This window comes from Notolabrus celidotus, chromosome 2, assembly GCF_009762535.1.
Source record: "Notolabrus celidotus isolate fNotCel1 chromosome 2, fNotCel1.pri, whole genome shotgun sequence".
Taxonomy (NCBI): domain Eukaryota; kingdom Metazoa; phylum Chordata; class Actinopteri; order Labriformes; family Labridae; genus Notolabrus; species Notolabrus celidotus.
The window spans coordinates 40,192,871-40,217,421 of record NC_048273.1 but is presented as its reverse complement, the minus strand read 5'-3'; the positions used below and the strand labels follow the sequence as shown (position 1 = coordinate 40,217,421).

The following is a 24,551-nucleotide window of genomic DNA, read 5'->3' as shown; positions in this document are numbered from 1 at the left end:
GAGTTCGTCCAATGAGTCATTTTTTTGAGTGAACATACAGTGACAAAATTGGAAAATAATACTGAATTTCTCAGATTGACCCCTTTGTTCTTACTTGTTCTGCTGCTGCTCTTTCTTTGATCATCACCATGTTGAATCACAGACACTCTCCCTGCTGTATTTTGGCACAACAAGGGACTATTTCTACTGATCATATCTATGGTGTTAGAAGCACTTTTGCTACAATGGTATTTTGAAGGAAGGTCATTTCATTAAACCATGGCAATATCGTGGCATTTTACAACAAGAAGCAAATTTCTCAAGATCTTTTTTTGTCTTTTTTGCTCTGCTACAATGCACAAAGAATAATTTATCTGTGTCCACTGCATGAAGTAGTCTCACTGCTTGTTGTCCAAAAATATCTACTGCTTTTTACCTTCACATAGCCCTTTTATTCTGCTAACATTTATGTAGTCACATGCAAAATATGACTTATTGTATTTAATTAAGCAAGTTTTCTGTATCGTTGTATTTAATTGCTCGATATTGCCCAGTATTTTATTTTGTGACAAGCTTGCACCCATTATTTGAGATATCCAGGAGAGCTTGAAAGAGATGAACATGTTGTATTAAATCAACAACGCTTTAAAGAAACTCTTATTCTACTTTCACTGCCTCTCTCTATCTTACAAGCACACACACACACACACACACACACACACACACACACACACACACACACACACACACATACTCACACCAACACACACACACACACACCAACACACATGCGATTTCTTTGTCTTTGTTACCGCTCTCCCACAAGCCTCATTGTTATCAAGTAACTATTGTTTTATTTTCTTTATATGCCTTTCTTTCAGGGCCTGTCATTATTTTCCTGAGCATGAAAGTGCCTTTAACCTGCCTGCAACACATTTCATTTTTACTTTCCTGATTGACCAAGGTTTTTTTAATCTTTCTTTTCAAGATTAAATCATTGAAATGGTGCCCCCGCAGAGACAGAGAGAATAGAGGATGCTTTTGAATTATAGATACAAAACTCTTGTTCAATAATGGTGTATAATGCTTACCTTTCTTGTCTTTTGAAAGTGAGTTTGTAAGAGGTTCTTTTTAATAATTGGCCTTCTGCAAAGCCTCTTTGAGAAAACAACCAGAATACTGACGGAATTAAAACTGTCAATGGGGTTGACACCAAACTGTATTTTTTAGGGATGCACCGAAATGAAAATTCTTGGCCGAAACCAAAACCGAAAACCGAAAATGAGGAAACCAAGGCTGGAAACCGAAAACCGAAACACCGAAAGAAATTGTTATGCCAATTATTAGTAGGGAGACCGGGGACAGTTGTAACATTTCACTCCTTGGATTTGAGATTAAGCCATGCATTTTCTGTTTGTGTTGCACAGGCATTTTCTTGGCCATTCATTAGCAGACACTTGAGGCTAGTTTGAATAGCAGTTTGAACACACTGGGTTAAAAGAGCTCAAAGTTATAGACAGAAATGTCAAAAATGTCCCCAGTCTCCCCTACCATGGCTCTGACTGTGTACAGTCATGGCCAAAAGTTTTGAGAATGACACAACTATTAATTTTCACAAAGTCTGCTGTTTCAGTTTTTATAATGGCAATTTGCATATACTCCAGAATGTTATGAGGAGTGATCAGCTCAACTGAAATTAATTGCAAAGTCCCTCTTTGCCTTGAAAATGAACTTTATCACCAAAAACACATTTCCACTGCATTTCAGCCCTGCCACAAAAGGACCAGCTAACATCATTTCAATGACACACAGGTGTCACACACATTAACACAGGTGTGGATGTTTATGAGGACAAGGCTGGCGATCAATCTGTCATGATTGAGTGACTGGACACTTTAAAAGGAAGATGGTGCATGACACCATTGTTCCTCATCTGTTAGCCATGGTTACCTGCAAGGAAACACGTGCAGCCATCGTTGCATTGCACAAAAAGGGCCAAACAGGGAAGTTTATAGCAGCGAGTAAGATTACACCTCAGTCAACCGTCAAGAACTCAAGGAGAGAGGTTCAATTGTTGCCAAACTGGCTCCAGGGCGCCCAAGAAAGTCCAGCAAGCTCCAGGACCGTCTCCTGAAGGTGTTACAGCTGCGGGATCGGGCCACCACCAGTGCAGAGCTTGCTCAGGAATGGCAGCAGGCAGGTGTGAGTGCATCTGCACGCACAGTGAGGCGAAGACTTTTGGAGGAAGGCCTGGTGTCAAGGAGGTCAGCAAAGAAGCCACTTCTCTCCAGTAAAAACATCAGGGACAGACTGATATTCTGCAGAAGGTACAGGGACTGGACTGCTGAGGACTGGGGTAAAGTCATTTTCTCTGATGAATCCCCTTTCCCATTGTTTGGGGCATCTGGAGGAAGGCTTGTTCGGAGAAGACGAGGTGAGCGCTACCATCAGTCCTGTCTCTTGCCAACAGTGGAGCATCCTGAGACCATTCATGTGTGGGGTTGCTTTTCGGTCAAGGGAGTGGGCTCTCTCACAATCTTGCCTAAAAACACAGCCATGAATAAAGAATGGTACCAGAACGTCCTCCCAGAGCAACTTCTCCCAACCATCCAAGGGCAGTTTGGTGATGAAGAATGCCTTTTCCAGCATGATGGAGCACCTTGCCACAAAGCAAAAGTCATAACAAAATGGCTCGGGGAACAAAACATTAAGATTTTGGGCCCTTGGCCAGGAAACTCCCCAGATCTTAATCCCATAGAGAACTTGTGGTCAATCCTCAAGAGGCGGGTGGACAATCAAAAACCCACAAATTCTGACAAACTCCAAGCATTGATTATGTAAGAATGGACCGCCATCAGTCAGGATTTGGTTCAGAAGTTGATTGACAGCATGCCAGGGAGAATTGCAGAGGTCTTGAAAAAGAAGGGTCAACACTGCAAATATTGACTTATTGCATGAATTCTGTGTAATTCTCAATAAAAGCTTTTGATACTTATGAAATGCTTCTAATTGTATTTCATTATACCATAGAAACATCTGACAAAAACACCTAAAAACCCTGAAGCAGCAGACTTTGTGGAAATGTAATATTTGTGTCATTCTCAAAACTTTTGGCCATGACTGTACTAACCTTACTAAAACCAAGGCTCTCATTAAACATATCAGACAACAAGGCTGTTCAGAGAGACGAGTAATTTTTTCTGCGCTCCGGTCTCCTTCCTGCCCTGTGCGCTTCTCAGTCTCCATCTCGGTCTGAGGTGTTGGCGTCTTCTTCCTATTCATTCATTCATTCATTCATAACCTGCATGGCCCTCACATGTGATTGAAAGGAAAAATGAATTGTGGCTTTAGTTTACCATAAACCGGGGTCTTTCTTTTGACAGTTCCTTTTCCTCCAAATAGCTGACTGACAGACATGAAGTGGGTATCTATGGGATCCATTTTTCCTAGGGGGCTGTTCTACAGCATTATAAATGAGTGAAATAACAATGTTAAATGATCAATATACAATAATACCTCCGTATCAAGTCAATATTTATACTTTGGCTCCAGTGTGATAACTTACATTTTGAATCCTTTATTGTTGATTACAGAAAAGGTCTATATATTCAGCGATACATCTTGTGATCATCCTGTGAGCTCTTGCTCTGTTACAGGGAGATGAGGCTGTAAACGCTTCCTTTAGTACATGGGTGTCAAACATACGCCCGAGTAAAACTGCCCCGCCAGAGGCTCCAATGGATGACTACGCAAAGTGAAAGTTTACAGAGAAGACATTTACTTCAATTTTTCAATAAAAGTAACTACTGTTTCAAATTTGTCCTCTAGGGGGCACGTACAATCAAACGGCTGACAGAGTGCACCTGTACAGCACTCCAGGACTTTTTTCCATGAGGGGGGAAAATAATGTTTCCAGTTTGCATAATCTGGTTGAATTTCATTGACTTTTTGGAGCACTTCAAGATCCAATCAACACTAAAGTTTACGTATATGTAGAAGCGGTGGATCCACTATTTTCGAAAGGAGCCTCATATCGTGCACGTGCTTACCATGCATGTGGGTGCGTCATAGGTGAGCTCCTTCACTACTAACACTAGCACTAGACCCCTGCATACAGCACTGTCCAGCACGCAATCTGTTTATGCTGGAGCTGAGGGGTCCATAATAGTCAACTTTACCTCATCATCATTATAATCTCTGTTCTTTTTCTGTAAACATCACACTCTGTGTGTCAGGTGAATGGGTAACCTGTGTGCTTGGTGTGTCTGCAGTAGGTTTCAGGGCTTAAAGGTGACATATCATGCAAAATCGACTTTTTAATGGTTCTCTACCTGAATTATGTGTCCCTGGCATGTCTACAAACCCCCCGAGAATGAAAAAAATCCATTCTGCCCCTGTTTTGATTTCTACACCTTTCTGTAAATGTGTGTGAAACCAGCTGTTTCAGACTTCAGTGTTTTTGTTACACAACAACAATATCCGGTCTGTAACTCGAAGTCAGAGCTCGGAGCTTGTTCAGCCCATAGACTGTATAAAATAATACTGAATCCCTCCTCTGTTTTTCATTACCTGCACAAATGTGTGGTAACAAGGAGCTTAGGAGGGAGGCATGCTAGTTGTAGGCTGTCTTAATAAACACAAAGGTCGGTTTTACTCCCCACGTCTGCAGATTTGAAGATCTAGTGGATGATTTGTATTTATCATTGATAAGTGCTAGCGCTAGTTAGCATAGCGTAGCTGTAGCTGTGTACCAAGACACACGTCGACATACTGACAAATAAAACAACAAGAAACACAGAATCTGTGATCTGTGATCCTGCTACAGGCGCCTCTCCGTCAGGATCAGATTCTGGATCAGATTCAGAGGGTTGAAGTAATGTGATCTCTGAGCAGCCGTGTATATTCAGCCAACATGTAAACATTAGATCAACGTGCTGGAGAGCCGAGGGCACATCCACTTCCTGAGGGGGCGTGGTCAGAGAGAAAACAGAGTGTTCTGAGGAGGACTGAAGAAGAGGGATTTTCAGGCAGACCAAAATCTGATTTCAAAGTGTTTTTTTGAGCATAAACTTTAAAGACATGTTTTGGGGACCTCTTAGACCAATATATATTGATGAAAAAAGCGTGATATGTCACCTTTAAAGAATATCATATTCTGCCTCACAATGAGACTCATCATGGCGAAAAACATAACAGCTGTTTTTGTAGAAAGATTGTTCATTAAATGTGAATATTTTCAGAATGTACTTGTTTGCACGAAAACAAAAGGGAATACTTTAGAGTTGATGTTGTTTATAGGTTATTATGTCATGATTTTACTGGTCCGGTCCACTTGAGATCAAATTGGGCTGTATGTGGCCCCTGAACTGAAATGAGTTTGACACCCCTGCTTTAGGGTCTTTTGACCTTGCTAGGTTTTGTTTCACATGCATCTTCTCAAATCTATTTAGGGTGGCAATTTGCCAAGTGGCTTCTCATATTACTTAAATTCTTCGACATGTAGGTCAAAGCAGTGTCTGCGTATTGTTTTTTATTGTGTGTCACCTTTGCTCCTTTCTCATTTCTTGACACAGGGAAACTGAAATGCTGCCACATGTCAGATTAAAAAGCGTCTCATAATCACTTTTCTGGTTTCCCTCACTACGAATGCTGGTTCCACCCATTTCCACTGCTGAGGTAGTTAGCAGAGCGCAAAGGATGACGGGCATGCATGGGACAATGGTCTCTGTAGTTCTCACTTCCCTTTGCTCTGCTCCACTGGGGCTGAATCCAAAATACACTTATTACCCAGAAGAACTATCATTTCATACTTTGTGTGGCACTTTTTTTCCCCCAGTGAAACTGACATTATTGTTATTTCCCTAATGCAGATACAAAGAAAAACAAACTGAGATGACCCAAGGTGTAGGGTAACTGGAAATACCAGTGAAAAAAGGTAGCAAAAGACATCCTGAGGGCTGGACCTGGCTCCCAACCTATATGGAAAGGAATGGTATAGCTGTGTAGTTGGGAGAATGCAGTAACCTACATTATTGGCACTGTGAGTTTTCTGTGACTCAACTATCAGCAAGTTGTTGTGGAGACCCTCTTGTTTGGTGTCACACTTAAGTTAATAAAGTAAATTGCAAGGAGTTTTATTGAGAAAAAAGGAGATGAAAGGTTTTTTAAAGCAACTTTCAGCCTCTTTTTTATTGCACCTCCTGCCTTAGCTTCTTAAACTTCCTCTGTGATTGGTACACAAACTTGAACCCTGTATGTACACAGTCTTTAATTTTTTAAACATAAATGCAATCAACCACACATCAAGCCATGTGAAATGTGTGCAATCAGTGAACAGTAATGGAGGCCACAGACTGCACCATGCTGACCCCCCCCCACGAACAGATCCATAACATCCCTGCTCTGTCTGTCACACTCCATCATCCCATCCTGAACTCTCTCTTGACTGCAGCTGGCATTATAATGTATAATATACTGTATTATATAATTATCTAGCTATATTACATTTTGTTAAATTACATTACTATTCTAAGTACAACCCATGGTCATATTACATACAAATATTCTTCTATTTATTGCTTAATTTGTCATTACCAACCATAATCACACCATGTCAACCTGTCACTTTCTGAAACATTTTTTAATACTGCCTGTAATTACTGCTATTTAATTTTAAATCCATTTGTAACATTGTATATATCTAAATTGTACTCTAGCTTTATTTATCTATTTTATTGTACTTATTTTTATTTTTATTTTATTTTTTATTTTATTTTATGTTATTTTGTTTTATTTTTGTTTTATTTTTATTTTGTACTTGTTTTGTACTTATTATGTACTTATTGAAACTTCTTTCTTGATTGTACTTATGTCTGGGTTGCTGTAACAACTGAATTTCCCCCCCGGGGGATCAATAAAGTAATATCTTATCTTATCTTATCTTATCTTATCTTATCTTATCTTATCTTAAATGTGCACCTTTAGAAATGTGAAAAACAGTGTGCACTAATTTGCAAACTCCATAACATAAGCACCAGCAAGGACATAACACACACCCTGAACACTCATATACACACACCCAAAATGCACACACACACACACACACACTTCCAAATTCATAAACATCCAGAATGTTGAGGAAAACAAATGAGATAAATACTTGCTCTCTTTCCCTCACACACACACCTGCACACAAACACACACACCTGCTCAGGGGAGATAAGTGCTGAAGCTGTGAACAGAGCCAGCGCTTCTGAGCTTGTAAAGTGGAAAGCTGCAGTGCTGCTTCTCTCACAGCCTGACTGCTCTCAACACTGCATAAAACTCCATCCAGCCATGCAGTCACACAGCACTTAGGCCCCACATGTTGCCTACAGCCATGCTGTAACTTATAAAACGGCAGAAAACAATGAACAAAAAAAAAACTAAAATTACTTTCTAAATAAAACTTCTGATTTTAAATGACAATAAAACTTTCTATGAAAAGAGAAAGAGTTAAAAAGTTACAAAAAGAACCATGAAGAGTATACACTTTAATTAACTTTAAATGTCAGATTCTCTTGTATAAAAATCCAGACTATTTGCCCTGCTATCCGTGTATTAACTCTTTCTATATATCAACTTTTTCTTGTGTTACTTGTCTTACTCTCTTACCTTTGGCTGGTCATCTTAGATAGTTGGTTCAAATTGTTATTTGCCTTTTGTTGTGTTAAGACCAAACATGTTGGCAAAATAACATAAAGTAAAATGATGATGATGATGATGTTGTTATTAGGGGTGAGCCCGACTAAGGATTTGCTTAGTGGAATCTGATTCATCAGATTTTGCCCATAGTGGATGAATAGTGGAATGTTTGTTGTTTTTCCTTATTGACCCAAAGTCTGCATGATGGTGACCGCATGACAATATTACACATAACCCTTTACAATTAAGAGACTCGTAGCTTAAAGTAAAAGGGACAACAGAATATTATAAGTATAAAACTTAGATTTTTTAAATCTATATTACAAAAACAACGAGGTGATGAAGGAGAGAAAACTCAAATAAGACCACCATCCATTAAACATGGAACAACGCTCCACTATAGAATAAGGAATCAGGAGATATTTAAACAGTGTTCACACAGAGGAGAGCAGCACTGCAGAGGGTAGTTTGTCCAACTTAAGGCTAAACATTTGTATAATGTTCAAAATCAAACCTGAACCAGCTAAAGGGTTTTTAAATCTCTTAACAGAACCTTTTAAAACAGTCTTTCATCTCGTCTTTGTCCGCTTGAGTCTTTTCAAATTGTACGTGAGGAAAACCATCGTGTGTACGGGCAGAAGTGCGCTCCTGTCTTTGTTGACTGTAAATCCTGTCTTTGAGAATATCCTCTCTGATGGTGTGGAGGTGGATGGGATGTTGTGGATTGTTTTTGAGGCTTCAGACAGCTTTGGGTATCCCTGCTCGTTCTTTTGGCCCCGTACAGTTTTTGTGTGGTCCGGTAATCCTTGATCTCACAGTCCTCTTCATGAAGCTGCTCCTCATCTTCATCACTAGTTTTAGGATCAACTGAAGTTTTATTTCCTGACATTTTGAGCTACCATGAACGTAGAAAGATTTAAAGACCAGCTGAGGTACGTCTGCTCCACAGCTCCCGCTAAATGGGAGAGTCCACCTTTAATTACCAGGGGAGATTTAATTACCACTTTAAGGAGATTTAACACTTCAAGAGCTGTTCTCAGAATTACATTAAATAAGTCTGTATTTATATCAAAATAGGCTAAATGAGACACTATTTTTACGGGAAACAGGAAAATAATGTACAATTAAAGCCGCAAGCGGCGATGAACGGGCCCTCGCACACCTGCAGCCGCCGCCTACGCGAGCCATCGCCGCCTACGCGAGCCGCCGCCGCCTACGCGAGCCGCCTGATATTAGTTCCCATGTGATGCGAAAGCATGATCGGAGAGTATACGCTGGCTTAGGTGGTGCAAATGTTCCAAGTTTCTGGCAGATTGACAAGAAATCCTCCAAACTTGACAGTGTCCCACGCCCACAATTTCAGTCTGAACAGAATTCCTTTAATCATTTTTACATTTTCACATTGAAATCTGTATGTGTTGATGCGCTGTCTGAAAGTCAGCATTGCCTGTTCTGGCCACTGCCTGATGATTTTTGGAGATTTGGGCATTTGAAAGTCTTAAAAAAACATTTCTTTGATTTATATTTATGTATTAATATGGTTCAGTCAGAGATGATATGAAACAGACAGATTTTTAGAAAGCAGACATTTATTACCAATTTTAAATAGAACTCAAAGGAAATACAAATAAGAGCATTTTAAATATATATATAAAAAATGTAGCCCAAAAAAACAATATAACACATTAATAACAGTAATTAACATGTCCAAGAAATAATATATTACCAACAATTAAGAAACAGCTTATACACAACAGTATTTGTACATTTTGATCTGGGAAGTGGTTCATCAGCAAGGTGCTGGCATCTGATCAGGTGGCCTCATGGTGAGTGACCTTGTCGGTGGGAAAAGCAAATAGACATATTATCAGGATAACTTGTATATTATAATTTCCTAAGCACAAAAGTAACGTCTCCAAAACCAAACATCACGTCTGCTCCAAAATCCAGCAGTCTTTGAACTACAATGTCACAGGAGGAGCAAAACAGAAAGCTAAACAGCAGGAATTGCTCAATCTGGCTGTGATAAACAGCTCAACAGGGACACCTGGTGGCCTTTTTCGGCTACTACCTTACATTTATATTATAATGTGTCATAAGAAAACACTAGAATCACAAATTGGTATATGAATTAAATTTGTAGGAAAGTACCATGTGCACTGTCAGATGGACCTGCTTGTCCTTCTTGGTCATTAATCCAGTCTGCATCCACTGAAGAGGTGAAACATAAAAAGATTCATTGGGCAATGATGTTTTGCATGGAAAGTGTACATTGTTTGTTCAATTGTGTCGTTATTGTTGTGTTGTCACACTGCTTTGTTCAAGTCGTAGGAATAGTTTAATAATACCAAAGTTTGTTCATGTATTGTTTAAGCATTAATTAGTAACTACATGAATACTTTAAACAAGGATAATGAAAGTACTTACTTCCTTCAGCAAATGCTTGGACAAGCATTTTAGTTTCCTCCATTTTGTTTTGTCCTGTAACTCCTGGATGGTGTTGTCCTTAATTTCCAGATGTGCAGCTTGACTCATCACAACAGATTTTTGGTGCTGGATCTCCTTTCTTGCTGTTTAAATGAGTTCTGCAGGGCTTGTTTCTCATTTGCATTTTGATGCTCCGCCTCAACACATGCCACGCCCACAATTTGGACTGAATGGGAGAAAAACTCTAGCAGCAGCTCTCAAAAGTATGCACCCTTATTTTGGCTGCGTTTTTTATGTTCAAAGCTAGGTGGCGCTCTTCCTGTTGAGTTTGGGATATGGGTGCAAGAGGCTTTTTTGTGCGTCCTGATGTCCTGAATATGCATAAAATTTTTCACGCATGTAGCTCAAAATAACCCCTATGGGGAGGGGTTTTTGAAAACTGTAGGGGGCGCTAGTGAGCACATTTTTTCGACTTTTTTGGCCAAACCCATAAAATGTTGCAATTTTTCCCTGGACTGACGAGTGTCTTGGATGAGGTGAAATTACGTGCATATTAAAGTCACAAAAATCCATTTTTGGAGGGGTTTTTTTTATGGCCCGCCCAAAAATTCGCCACGCCCACATCTTTGGTCTGAACGGAATGCCTTTACTTTGTGTTAATCGTCAATGGGTTTACTGTAGAATGTGCCTAGTTTGGACTGAATTGGAGAAAAACTCTAGGAGTAGCTCTCAAAAGTATGCACCCCTATTTTGGCCCCGTTTTTCACATTCAGAGCTGTATGTTCGTTTGATTCTCCGCCTCGACAACTGCCACGCCCACAGTTTTACTGAGGAGGCATATCCGTTTATAACCTGTAATCGTCAATATGTCTGCTATAGATTGCCCTTGGTTTGGACTGAATCGGAGAAGTGCCTTCGGAGAAGATAACGTTTGAACGCACCCTTGTTTTGACCTACATTACCCCATTCTTTATGATCAAAGCTAGGTGGCGCTCTTCCTGTTGAGTTTGGGATATGGGTGCAAGAGGCTTTTTTGTGCGGCATGATGTCCTGAATATGCGTACAATTTTTCAAGCATGTAGCTCAAAATAACCCCTATGGGGAGGGGTTTTCCAAACCTGTAGGGGGCGCCAGTGAGCACATTTTTTCGACTTTTTTTGCGAAATCCATAAAATGTCGCAATTTTTCCATGGACTGACGAGTGAGTTGGATGTCGTGAAATTACGTGCATTTTAAAGTCACAAAAATCAATTTTTTGACGTTTTTTTTTGATGCCCCGCCCCAAAGTCTGCCACGCCCACATCTTTTGTCTAAATGGAATGCCTTTACTTTGTATTAATCCTCAATGGGTTTACTATAGAATGTGCCTAGTTTGGACTGAATCAGAGAAAAACTCTAGGAGAAATGAGCAAAAGTATGCACCCTGATTAGGGCGTTTTTGGGCACTTTTTGGAGCAAATTTGGACTTTCAAAAGTAGGTGGCGCTCTTCCTGTTGAGTTTTGGATATGGGTGTGAGAGGCTTTTTTGTGCGTCCTGGTGCCATTAATATGCGTAAAATTTTTCAAGCATGTAGCTCAAAATAACCCCAATACGAAAGCGATTTTGAAAACTTTAGGGGGCGCTAGCGAGCACATTTTTGCACAAAAAATTTTGAGACCCATAAATTATCAAATTTTTCACCAGGCCCAATGAGTGTGCAAAAATATCCGCGCTTTCATTAAAGTCCAGGTGGCCAAAAGTCCCCTAGAAGTTGCGTAAGAAAGAAGATAAAAAATCCCTAGGGTTTCAATAGGGCCTTCGCCCCCGGTGGCCACCGGCGGTGCTCGGGCCCTAATTAGACACTGAGCACCCCCATGGTTTGAATGGAATGATCCACGTTTCATATGCAAATATTCGACTATGAGATTTGCAGTCGACTAAGACTCGTTAGAACGAATCGTTGAATATTCGACTATTTGGGGTCACCCCTGGTTGTTATTATTGTTTTTTGGTGATAATGAAGTTTCAATGGACACATCCTTCTTTTATTTAGTAAAATAAGAGAAAAAAATAATTTCAAATGAGTAATTTCTGTCCTCCCATGCATTGCTGTGAAAGATGGGAAACCTTTATATGATGCAGAAGTGACTTTTTTTTTAAGTTTCCATAGATTTTACTCTAATTTTCTTGTTCTCTTGTAGTTCTGAAAGATTTTTTCATGTAGAATTATTCCAAACTTTAAACTTCACAAGCTAACTTCATCCCAGTAGTTTATGTAAGAGATAATTTATGGTTAGCAGGTCTTGTCTCACCCTGTCAGGTTGAATGTGTTGGTGCATGATAATCACTGGTGTTCTGTCAAGTCGTGCTTCCTCGTTTGAAAATGCTACCACAGCTCAAATCAGTGACAGAAGATTTGTGAACCATAAATATTAAATTAAGGGAGTTATTTTTATCGTCAATGAATGATCATATTTCATTGTTAATTATCCGGGCAGAGTCTGTCTTCAGGTATCTTTTCAAATTGGAGGGGCCTCTTTTTTTCTCCCATCCTTTATCCTCACAGCATTATGTCCTCATCAGGACAATAGGCTACACTCAATATGCCCTGTCACTGTCAACTCTTTAAATACACTTAGGATAGGCTACATATATTATGTTCTCAAAGCTTCAAGTAAAATGTTGAAAATTATGCTTTGGTTTGATAAAAAAAAAAGCTGACTTCAGGTTATGGTACTGTACAATATTGTCCAGTCTGTTTGCTACAGTTTGGGCAGACAGTAGAGACCATGAATCATTCAACAAAGCTATGTTGACAGCTCTTAGAGGGAGCTGCAAGGCACCCTGGTTTGGTCTGTTTGCTGAGCTAAAACTACACATCACCTTCAGAAGCTCACACAGAGAACCAGTTTAACCCCACGGCCTGCTCACTGGGGGACTACTTCACTCTACTCAAACGGAATATTTCACAGTTAAGAAAACCACTGAGTGAAGCTGTGGTATTCAAGGCAGGGGTTACTCAGGTTAAGAAGTTAAAGCTCCATCCCTGCTACAAGAAAGTATTCTGCTTGGCTTCACTCTAAATCCATGAATTGGATCCAGGATGAGCACAAGTACGACTTTAGAGCCAATAACAACGCTCCTCTTTTGGTCTACACTGTTAAAAGTATGTTCCAACAAAGAGGATCATTTTACACTGCAAAAACTCAAAATCTTACCAAGTGTAATTGTCTCATTTTTAGTCAAAATGTCTTCTCCCACTTGATTTTAGATACATTTACTTAACAAGTAACATTGAGCAAGATAGAGGTACTTGTTTTAAGACAATTGTGGGACCTATAATAATGTCAAGCATTGATAGGGACGCTGACACCCCCCCCACTCTAATGTTTATTTTTGTTATTTTGTTATTTTATACATAATCTGTCTTAATTAATAATTGTGCAGTAGTCAGGTACACAGGCATTTGTGTGTTATCCTTATGTGTAATATGTAATAAGGAGGAGCAAGGCTCAAGCAGGCAGTTTGGGGCAGCTTTGGAGCAGTTTTGGGTCTTTTGGGGATGCGCACGTGCACATGCGCAGTTGAGAGAGAGAACCGAAAATGTTTTATGCTGTACGCAGCTATGCTGCGCCGTTGTACTTGTACCTGTTGAATAATTGTGTGAGTGAGTAAACTACAAAAAACAACCCATGCACGCCTGGAAAATCACTTTTTGTGTCCAAGTGTGTAACACAATGCATCTTAAATATCTTGTTAAGTCAAACAATCTTGAAATGATCTTGTTTTGAGTTGTAATTCAGAAGAAACAAGGTTTATTTTACATTTCAGACATTTTTCAAGCTGAGATCTTATTTGTAGAAGATGGACAATCTTGATTTAAGACAAACCCTTTACTTGATTTAAGTAAATGCATTTTATTGGAGAATCTATCAGAAAACAGCTCCATTGATAAAAGAAAGAAAGAAAGAAAGAAAGAAAGAAAAGTTGTTGTTTTTTAAGGGTGTGTTACAGTTTTCAGGCACTGGTCTTCTAAATCAGATACAAATATACATCATCAAACTACATGTACACAATGAACTTTGTCATCTTATTTCAAGTACAAGATGGTCTTAAACCTAGAGAAGTGCTGCTATAATACAACTCAAATGAAGGTGAATATATCTCAAATGAAGAAGTTGACATGAAATGTATTAGTGCAACAATCTTTTTTCGAGTGAAAAATACTAATTGTTATCATTCCTGTCTCATTCTGAGACACTAAGCTTTAAAATACTGGTTAAATATTGATTAAAATAAATTTTCCCTGTTCATTTTAAGATCACAGTTTTCTATCTTGTCTTATTTTAAGAAATGTTACCTTGCAGATTTTCACTTGTTCTATTGGCAGATTTTTTTGCTTCACCTTGAAATAAGTTTTTTTTGTTTTTGGAGGGGCATTTTTTCTAGTGTAGCAACAGTGTAACTCTTGGTTCCTGATTATATTTAGTGTTTGTTATTTTTGTATGGCAAAAAAAGATTGACTGTAGTCATTGGATAGGTCCTATTTACTGTTGATGTGAATTGAGGTACCGCCAGTGTACATTGAGTCTCAAACACAACTTGCTGGCCCACAGCTAATGCAGATAGGCCTCTTCCCCATCACCAAAGGCAGGGCACACTTGAAAGTTTGCAATGGAGACACCTGGACAACTCTACAAGCAACAACATTTCAACAGCGATAGCTACATCGGTGTCTACAACTTGCAGGAGGACCAGAGTGTGCCTGAAATAATTTGCATCACATCCACCGACTACACATAAGAATTGCCTTCAATAGCCAACATTGTGACACATATCTGAGATATAATTTCTGAAGCACAAGAGAATCACTCAACCAGGAAACGTTGTGAGTAAAATCCATGGACTGTTGTGACATCATGAGAGGTTTCTAGGGCGGTACAAGGTGGGAAAGTGTAAAATCAATCTGAAACAGTCTCAGGTCAGGTTCAACAAAAAGGAGGGGTTTATTCAGCCACAGGTATAATCACACAAAACAAAAAAGGTAACTCAGGTAATTCTTCAAACAAGGTCTCAATGGTAACTTAAAGCATCCCGTAAGAGAAAATAGTTCCTTTTAAAAGTACTCAAAAATGAGTCCATTCAACTTAAAGTCTCTGTTATCAAAAAACAAGGTTCCTTTCAGTCACTCTCCTGTGCTCAGTTCTCAGAGCTCTTTCTCCTCTTCCAGCCGTGTGCTCCCCTCTCCCAGTCTGACTTCCAGCTCCTTTGTCCTGCCTCAATCAAAGCTCTTAAGCACCTGCAGCTGTCCAGGTAGTGGTGGCTGCTGGGAGTTGTAGTGTGCTTACTGGCGGCCATTTTGACTGGTTGCTGATAGCCATGGATTATGGGTGTTTCTCAAAGCTCTAAATGCCCATCCTCGCGTCTCTTCCTCGCGTCTTAGTCCCGCCCACCAGAGATGCGAGGAAATGAAACCAGAGGAGAGAGGAGAGAGGAGATTTGTATTTAGAGAAATGAGACGTCCTCTCCTCTGGAGCGTCACGTGAAGCGACGTCGGTTTGTGATGACGGCTTTAACAGCTGTTTGTGTCTGCAGACATGTTCACTGTAATAACTCTGATCAATATAAACAGTAACAGAGCTCTGTCTCTGTGTTTACCTGTTTAACACACACCTGTTTAACACACATGTTCACTGTAATAACTCTGATCAATATAAACAGTAACAGAGCTCTGTCTCTGTGTTTACATGTTTAACACACACCTGTTTAACACACATGTTCACTGTAATAACTCTGATCAATATAAACAGTAACAGAGCTCTGTCTCTGTGTTTACATGTTTAACACACACCTGCACATGAAGAGAATCTGCTCTCTGTTTATTCTGTCCTGAAGCATCACAGATCGATTCACCGGTAAAATGCCTCATTATTAAATTATTTATTACTTTAAGGGAAAATATAAACCAACTCTTTTCAAAACCCTGTGCTCATTAATGATCAGCCTCATATGAAACTTTATTAACCTGACAGGAAATATAACAAGTGTTTTTACTATCAGACAAACTTTACTGTCAGACTTCTCTTCATGAAGAAAACCAGAACAAACAGGGAAACTAACAGGAGAAATAACTGATCATTAATATATATTCTATCAATGATGTTAGACTCTATTACTCTATTTCATTAGACAGTGAATCTGACAAAAACAATCAGATATAATATAATCCACCCTCTGTTATATTGAATTTATGATTTTGCGTTCAGTATTTTGTTTTTAAAACTCACATCAAACACTTTTTAATCTCAGCTCATCACACACAGACTGTTTAGAAACTGACTTATGTTTATGATCTGTTTCAGGGCACTCTTAGTGACTGTTTTAAGGTCTGTTTCAGGGCACCCTTAGTGACTGTTTTAAGGTCTGTTTCAGGGCACCCTTAGTGACTGTTTTAAGGTCCGTCTTTTCTCTGTTATTAAACTCAGCTGATGTTAAGTTTTGGTTAAGTCCGAGCCGCTGCAGCGTCCTATCAGTGAGAGGTATTCGATAAGGGGGCGTGTCTGTCAGAGAAAAGACTTCTGCAAAGTCTGCTCTCGTGTTTCCTCGATTATCCCTCCTCCGATCAGTCTCCTCGCTCCTCTCTCCTCCAGCAGCGTTTAGAGCTTTGGGACGCAAGTTAAAATGGCACGTCAGTAAGTACTTCCGTTTCGACCGAGGAGCGAGGAGACTGCAGTTTAGAGCTTTGAGATGCACCCTAAATAGCACCCATCCACAACTTGTCCCCTTGTGATGCCGCACTGTATAATATATGGACGTAGTATCCGTGACACCAAGGCTGAACTCAACCTATCTTCTGTTGAGCTAGTGTGAGGTAAAGAGGCAGGCTTTGAGCCACCTCACCAGCAGCTGCAGTGTTCCCGCCTGTCAGTCAAGTCAGCTGTGCCTCCCATCAAGCTAAGCCCGTAATCTTGATATCTTCTATACTGCTGAGTTATGAAAATATTCACTCCACATACAGTGTGTGAGATAGAAAACTTAGATTTTCAGACTACAATCTTTTTTTTTTGTACCAGGCTGTAAATGTGTTTATTTTCACTGTAAAGATCGGCTTTTTTGAATTGGTGTGTATGTGGTTTCCGGTATTTCCGGAGCCAGGCTCAAGAGGACACTCAAGGACTTAACACTTCCGCATTGGCATCAATTCTCGCAGCCAGAGGTTGCCGCTTGGTAAAATCAGACTTTAACAGTGAGAGGGAAAAATGGTGTTAGACAGAGCAGCATCCTCTCCTTCACTAGTGCTAATAAGTTCCTTGGAATCCCTTGTGTATATATTATGTATTTATATATGTATGTTTCTACCTGTCTGTCTCACTGTACAACAGGTTTGTGGGAGGGAGAGGGAGAGGGGGAGGGAGGGATGCTCCTGTTCATGTATGTTTAAGAAAAACAAAAACCATTGTACGAAACTACACTGTGATCTCTCCCTGCTTTTTGAAAAATAAAAATTATTAAAAAAAAAAAAAAAAGGAATCCCTTGTGTATTGATCAGTGGAGGTCATTGACTTACCTTGCTTCTCTAAGGTTGCCTATGCTGATTTCCACTTTTTTCATATATGTATATATATACATATATACATATATATACATATATATATATATATATATATATATATATATATATATATATATATATATATATATATATATATATATATATATATATATATATATATATATATATATACACATATATATACTGTATATACAGTTAGGCCCAAAAATATTTGGACAGTGACACAAGTTTTGTTATTTTAGCTGTTTACGAAAACATATTCAGGATACAATTATATAATCAATATGGGCTTAAAGTGCAGACTCTCAGCTGTAATTTGAGAGTATTCACATCCAAATTGGAGCAAGGGTTTAGGAATTACAGCTCTTTAATACGCAGCCGCCTCTTTTTCAAGGGACCAAAAGTAATTGGACAATTGACTCAGAAGGCTGCAAAAAAAAATAACAAGGCTGCATGGGCTCTTCCCTCATTAACCTGTCATCAATTAAGCAGTTAAAAGGTCTGGAGTTGATTCCAGGTGTGGCGTTTGCATTTGGAAGCTGTTGCTGTGAACACACAACATGCGGTCTAAGGAGCTCTCAATGGAGGTGAAACAGACCATCCTGAGGCTGAAAAAAAAGAAGAAATCCATCAGAGAGATAGCAGAAATGTTAGGAGTGGCCAAATCTACAGTTTGGTACATTCTGAGAAAAAAAGAGTGCACTGGTGAGCTTGGGAACTCAAAAAGGCCTGGACGTCCACGGAAGACAACAGTGGTGGATGATCGCAGAATCCTTTCCATGGTGAAGAAAAACCCCTTCACAACATCCACTCAAGTGAAGAACACTCTCCAGGAAGTAGGTGTATCAGTATCTAAGTCTACCATAAAGAGAAGACTTCATGAGAGTAAATACAAAGGATTCACCACAAGGTGCAAACCATTAATCAGCCTCAAAAATAGAAAGGCCAGAATTGACTTTGCCAAAAAACACCTGAAGAAGCCAGCCCAGTTCTGGAACAGCATTCTTTGGACAGATGAGACTAAGATCAACCTGTACCAGAATGATGGGAAGAAGAAAGTTTGGAGAAGAATTGGAACAGCTCATGATCCAAAGCACACCACATCTTCTGTAAAACATGGTGGAGGCAGTGTGATTGCATGGGCATGCATTGCTTCCAATGGCACTGGATCACTTGTGTTTATTGATGATGTGACAAAAGACAGAAGCAGCCGGATGAATTCTGAAGTGTATAGGGATATACTTTCTGCTCAGATTCAGCCAAATGCAGCAAAGTTGATTGGACGGCGCTTCACAGTACAGATGGACAATGATCCAAAACATACTGCAAAAGCAACCCAGGAGTTTTTTAAAGCAAAGAAGTGGAATATTCTGCAATGGCCGAGTCAATCACCAGATCTCAACCCAATCGAGCATGCATTTCACTTGCTCAAGACAAAACTTAATGCAGAAAGACCCACAAACAAGCAGCAACTGAAGACAGCTGCAGTAAAGGCCTGGCAAAGCATCACAAAGGAGGAAACCCAGCGTTCGGTGATGTCCATGGGTTCCAGACTTCAGGCAGTCATTGCCTGCAAAGGATTCTCAACAAAATATTGAAAAGTAACATTTTACTTAGGGTTATGTTTATTTGTCCAATTACTTCCGAGCCCCTGAAATGAGGAGCGTTTGTATAAAAATAGCTACAATTCCTACATGTTTAATCATATATTTTTGTTCAACCCCTTGAATTAAACCTTAAAGTCTGCACTTCAATTCCATTGTAGTTGTTTCATTTCAAATCCAATGTGGTGGCATGCAGAGCCCAAATCATGAAGATTGTGTCACTGTCCAAATATTTCTGGGCCTAACTGTATATATATCTGGTTTGTACAAAAGTTTTTCCAACAGGATTCAAAATGCAAAACCACAGACTGGGGTTGGAGGCTGAGAAAGAGGGATTTATTTAGTCTAATGAACTGTGTAGAACTAGGGACAGAGGCTGGATGGTTGAGGCTACAGTCTGATGTGGCTGAGGCTGAGGCTGGGCAGTAAGTGGTTAGGCACTGCGGCTCGGGGGAGGGAGGCAATGGGGACAGAAGTTAGGCACAGGACAAATCCACAGGTAACACAGTTATGCTACTTAGATGACAAATCACAGATAAGGAGCCAACAATATCACTGGATGAGAAGAAGCAATCTGACAGCATGTGGGGAGAGCTAATCAGGAGTAGATGGGTAACAGGTGAGTAAGTGGAGGGCCCAGTGCCTGGTAACCACACCCAGCCTCTGAAAAGGAGAACAGGAAAAACAAAAAAAAAACACCACAGAAGGGAGTATTAAAAATCCATATCATGACACGCACAGAGGGACAAAAAGATGGGGACGAAGAGGAGAGATCATACCGATTGCATATTGCATGACCTGATGTTATTTGATTTGTAAAATTATGGACTGGAATCCTCCATGTCTCAAATGTATGTATGTTTTATTCCACACATCAGGAGGTTAAACAGGTTTAGGGGTTTAGTCAAAAATCTGAAAACGATCTTCAATGCATTAAAAATAGGTGCTTTATTTACACAAAGACGCATAACAGCTGTATGAGCACAGAAGGGCAGAGAGATAGAGATTGCACACTAAATAATTTTCCCCCAACTTGATATTACAAAACAAGGACAGCCTCTCCACAGAAAACACATTTACTTTGAAAAGTATTCCAGAAGTGTCACCATACTTTATTTTCTATGCCTGTTTGGGTTTATATAGTCAACCACAGTCTTCGAGATGAAATTCTTCTGCTTGTTTAACCCATGCATCTCCTTCAATTCAACTTCCCAGCAGACTCTTCTGCTCTATATACTATTTCCCCTGAGATTATTAAAACTTCTATGTTGCTGGCATAAATCCATACTGCTTCTGTAAGGCTGCTGGAATACTGTTCTGGGGACCACATAAAGAATACAGAGGAAAAAATAGTGCACAACGGGCACAACCTCATATGCCACAAACAAGACCTCTCCTCCCATATTTGTCAGGCTTCTAATGCCTCTTCTATGAGACAAAACACCTTCATTTTCAAATATATGTATACATAATTCAACTTTAAGTTTCTACAGGGCTAACAGACAGTATATCATCTCAATCTACTCATCTCTTAGCAAATATAAATTTGTGTCACTAGAATCATTTGATCGGAAAATTTCACCCCTGTTGATAAAAACGTAAGCATGTACCTACTGCAAAACATACAATAAATTAAGCAAGCTTATTCAAAACTTTTTGAAATATCTGAAAAATGTTCCTCCTCTGCCACCTTTCGGTGCTCTCAGGTGGTGGGTTTGACAAGAAGTCAAGGTGAGGCAGAAAGAGATGAAGAGAAGGAAGAAGAGAATGAACCTCGTGTGAAAAGAGAGCTGCCAGACACTCTTCCATCCACAGCGGTGGACGACAGCTGTAACACAGTGTGGCAGCTCCCTGTAGAATCCTTCTTATTTAGAGCTTCAGTCTGCTGTGAGCCTAAGGACAGCAGCCTTGTGCTTGAAAGGTCTGCCTATGAAGTACCTCCTATGCTTTAAACATTTCACGAAAGGACCCCTGGTATAAATGTAGGTAAAAAGGATCCTCCTAAACCTCAAAATATATTTTTAAGTATAACCATTTCATCTATTTTGTTCCTCTGAGAAAGTACGTTGTCTCAATTTTCTTACCTTCCTCCTTTTATGTACATAACTGTTTACACATTTCCACCAATTTCAAGACTTATTTAATGAAGCTGTTATAACACAAGTTCAGGAACAGGACCACGCCTCCAAACCCAATCTAAAAAAATCTAATCTTTCCTACAAATATCTAGGAGTACACCTGGACAACAAGTTGGACTGGTCCCTTACCACAGATGCACTCTACAGGAAGGGGCGGAGCCACCTCTTTTTCTTAAGGAGGCTCAGATCTTTAGACATCTGCAGAGAGATGCCTCAGATGTTTTATCAGTCTGTGGTGGTGAGTGTGTTATTCTATGCTGCAGTCTGCTGGGGAAGCAGTATAAAACACAAGGATGTGAGGCGACTGGATAAACTAGTGAGAAGATCTGGCACTGTGATTGGAACCAGGTTGGACTCACTGGAGGCTGTGGTGGAGAGATGCACACAGCAGAAGCTAGAGGCCATTCTAAATTACACAGATCATCCACTTCACAACTTCTTTGTGGTTTACCAGAGAAACAGCAGCAGTGGACGGCTCATCTCTCTGCACTGCAGGACTTAGAGATACAGAAAATCATTCATCCCTGCAGCCATTAGGCTCCATTACTCTCTAACCAATGGGAGATGAGCTGACAGACACCTGGATTACTTGTTTTATGTGATTTTGATCATTTTATCTGACAGACACCTGACTTTCTCCCTTCTGGGATGAATACGGTACATTCTATTCTATTCTATTCTATTCTAATCACCTGCAGCTCACTATCCCCTTTACCTGTGCAATTATCAGCACATATGTATATATAGCTGCCTTACTCATTCTCTCTTGTCCATTTCAGTTCTCACTACCCTCCCCCCATCCTTTCTACTTCCTTCTCCCTGTCCTTTCTTCTTAATACAGGAACAATGGGGGTTACTGAACCAGAGGCATGTCGAGACGTCCCCACTGTGAGTCTCAACCCTCTATTTCTGACTATTCAGATACCTCAACCCTTACTTATCCCTCCTTACTCCTTCGTCCATACCTCCACCCCTACTCATCCCTCCTTTTCTCCAACCCTACTCATCCTCCCTTACCTTGACCCCTGCTCATCCTCCCTTACCTTGAGCACTGCTCATCCTCCCTTACCTTGACCCCTACTCATCCTCCCTTACCTTGAGCACTGCTCATCCTCCCTTACCTTGACCCCTACTCATCCTCCCTTACCTTGACCCCTTCTCATCCTCCCTTACCTCGACCCCTACTCGTCCCTCCTTTTCTCGACCCCTACTAGTCCCTCCTTTCCTCGACTCCTACTCATCCCTACTTATCTCCACTCCTACTCATCCTCCCTTACCTCGACCCCTACTCATCCTCCCTTACCTCGACCCCTACTCATCCTCCCTTACCTCGACCCCTACTCATCCTCCCTTACCTCGACCCCTACTCATCCTCCCTTACCTCGACCCCTACTCATCCTCCCTTACCTTGACCCCTACTCATCCTCCCTTACCTTGACCCCTTCTCATCCTCCCTTACCTCGACCCCTACTCGTCCCTCCTTTTCTCGACCCCTACTAGTCCCTCCTTTCCTCGACTCCTACTCATCCTCCCTTACCTCGACCCCTACTCATCCTCCCTTACCTCTACCCCTACTCATCCTCCCTTACCTTGACCCCTTCTCATCCTCCCTTACCTCGACCCCTACTCGTCCCTCCTTTTCTCGACCCCTACTAGTCCCTCCTTTCCTCGACTCCTACTCATCCTCCCTTACCTCGACCCCTACTCATCCTCCCTTACCTCTACCCCTACTCATCCTCCCTTACCTCGACCCCTACTCATCCTCCCTTACCTCGACCCCTACTCATCCTCCCTTACCTCGACCCCTACTCATCCTCCCTTACCTCGACCCCTACTCATCCTCCCTTACCTTGACCCCTACTCATCCTCCCTTACCTTGACCCCTTCTCATCCTCCCTTACCTTGACCCCTTCTCATCCTCCCTTACCTCGACCCCTACTCGTCCCTCCTTTTCTCGACCCCTACTAGTCCCTCCTTTCCTGGACTCCTACTCATCCCTCCTTATCTCCACTCCTACTCATCCTCCCTTACCTCGACCCCTACTCATCCTCCCTTACCTCGACCCCTACTCATCCTCCCTTACCTCGACCCCTACTCATCCTCCCTTACCTTGACCCCTACTCATCCTCCCGTACCTTGACCCCTGCTCATCCTCCCTTAACTTGACCCTACTCATCCTCCCTTACCTTGACCCCTTCTCATCCTCCCTTACCTCGACCCCTACTCGTCGCTCCTTTTCTCGACCCCTACTAGTCCCTCCTTTCTTCGACTCCTACTCATCCCTCCTTATCTCCACTCCTACTCATCCTCCCTTACCTCGACCCCTACTCATCCTCCCTTACCTCGACCCCTACTCATCCTCCCTTACCTCGACCCCTACTCATCCTCCCTTACCTTGACCCCTGCTCATCCTCCCTTACCTTGAGCACTGCTCATCCTCCCTTACCTTGACCCCTACTCATCCTCCCTTACCTTGAGCACTGCTCATCCTCCCTTACCTTGACCCCTACTCATCCTCCCTTACCTTGACCCCTTCTCATCCTCCCTTACCTCGACCCCTACTCGTCCCTCCTTTTCTCGACCCCTACTAGTCCCTCCTTTCCTCGACTCCTACTCATCCCTCCTTATCTCCACTCCTACTCATCCTCCCTTACCTCGACCCCTACTCATCCTCCCTTACCTCGACCCCTACTCATCCTCCCTTACCTCGACCCCTACTCCTCCTCCCTTACCTCGGCCCCATACTCATCCTCCCTTACCTTGACCCCTACTCATCCTCCCTTACCTTGATCCCTACTCATCCTCCCTTACCTTGACCCCTTCTCATCCTCCCTTACCTCGACCCCTACTCGTCCCTCCTTTTCTCGACCCCTACTAGTCCCTCCTTTCCTCGACTCCTACTCATCCCTCCTTATCTCCACTCCTACTCATCCTCCCTTACCTCGACCCCTACTCATCCTCCCTTACCTCGACCCCTACTCATCCTCCCTTACCTCGACCCCTACTCATCCTCCCTTACCTTGACCCCTGCTCATCCTCCCTTACCTTGAGCACTGCTCATCCTCCCTTACCTTGACCCCTACTCATCCTCCCTTACCTTGAGCACTGCTCATCCTCCCTTACCTTGACCCCTACTCATCCTCCCTTACCTTGACCCCTTCTCATCC

At 41.2% G+C, this 24,551-nt stretch overlaps 1 long non-coding RNA gene across 1 annotated transcript; it reads right to left on the bottom strand.

Annotated features, from left to right (window-relative positions):
• Positions 1-9,239: 9,239 nt before the first annotated feature.
• LOC117807176 lies at positions 9,240-10,225 on the bottom strand. The gene is made up of 3 exons (XR_004629923.1): positions 10,090-10,225; positions 9,814-9,873; positions 9,240-9,497 (listed from the first exon to the last, which is right to left on the bottom strand). It is a non-coding gene; the product is annotated as an uncharacterized LOC117807176 (long non-coding RNA).
• Between the last annotated feature and the right edge of the window lie 14,326 nt (positions 10,226-24,551).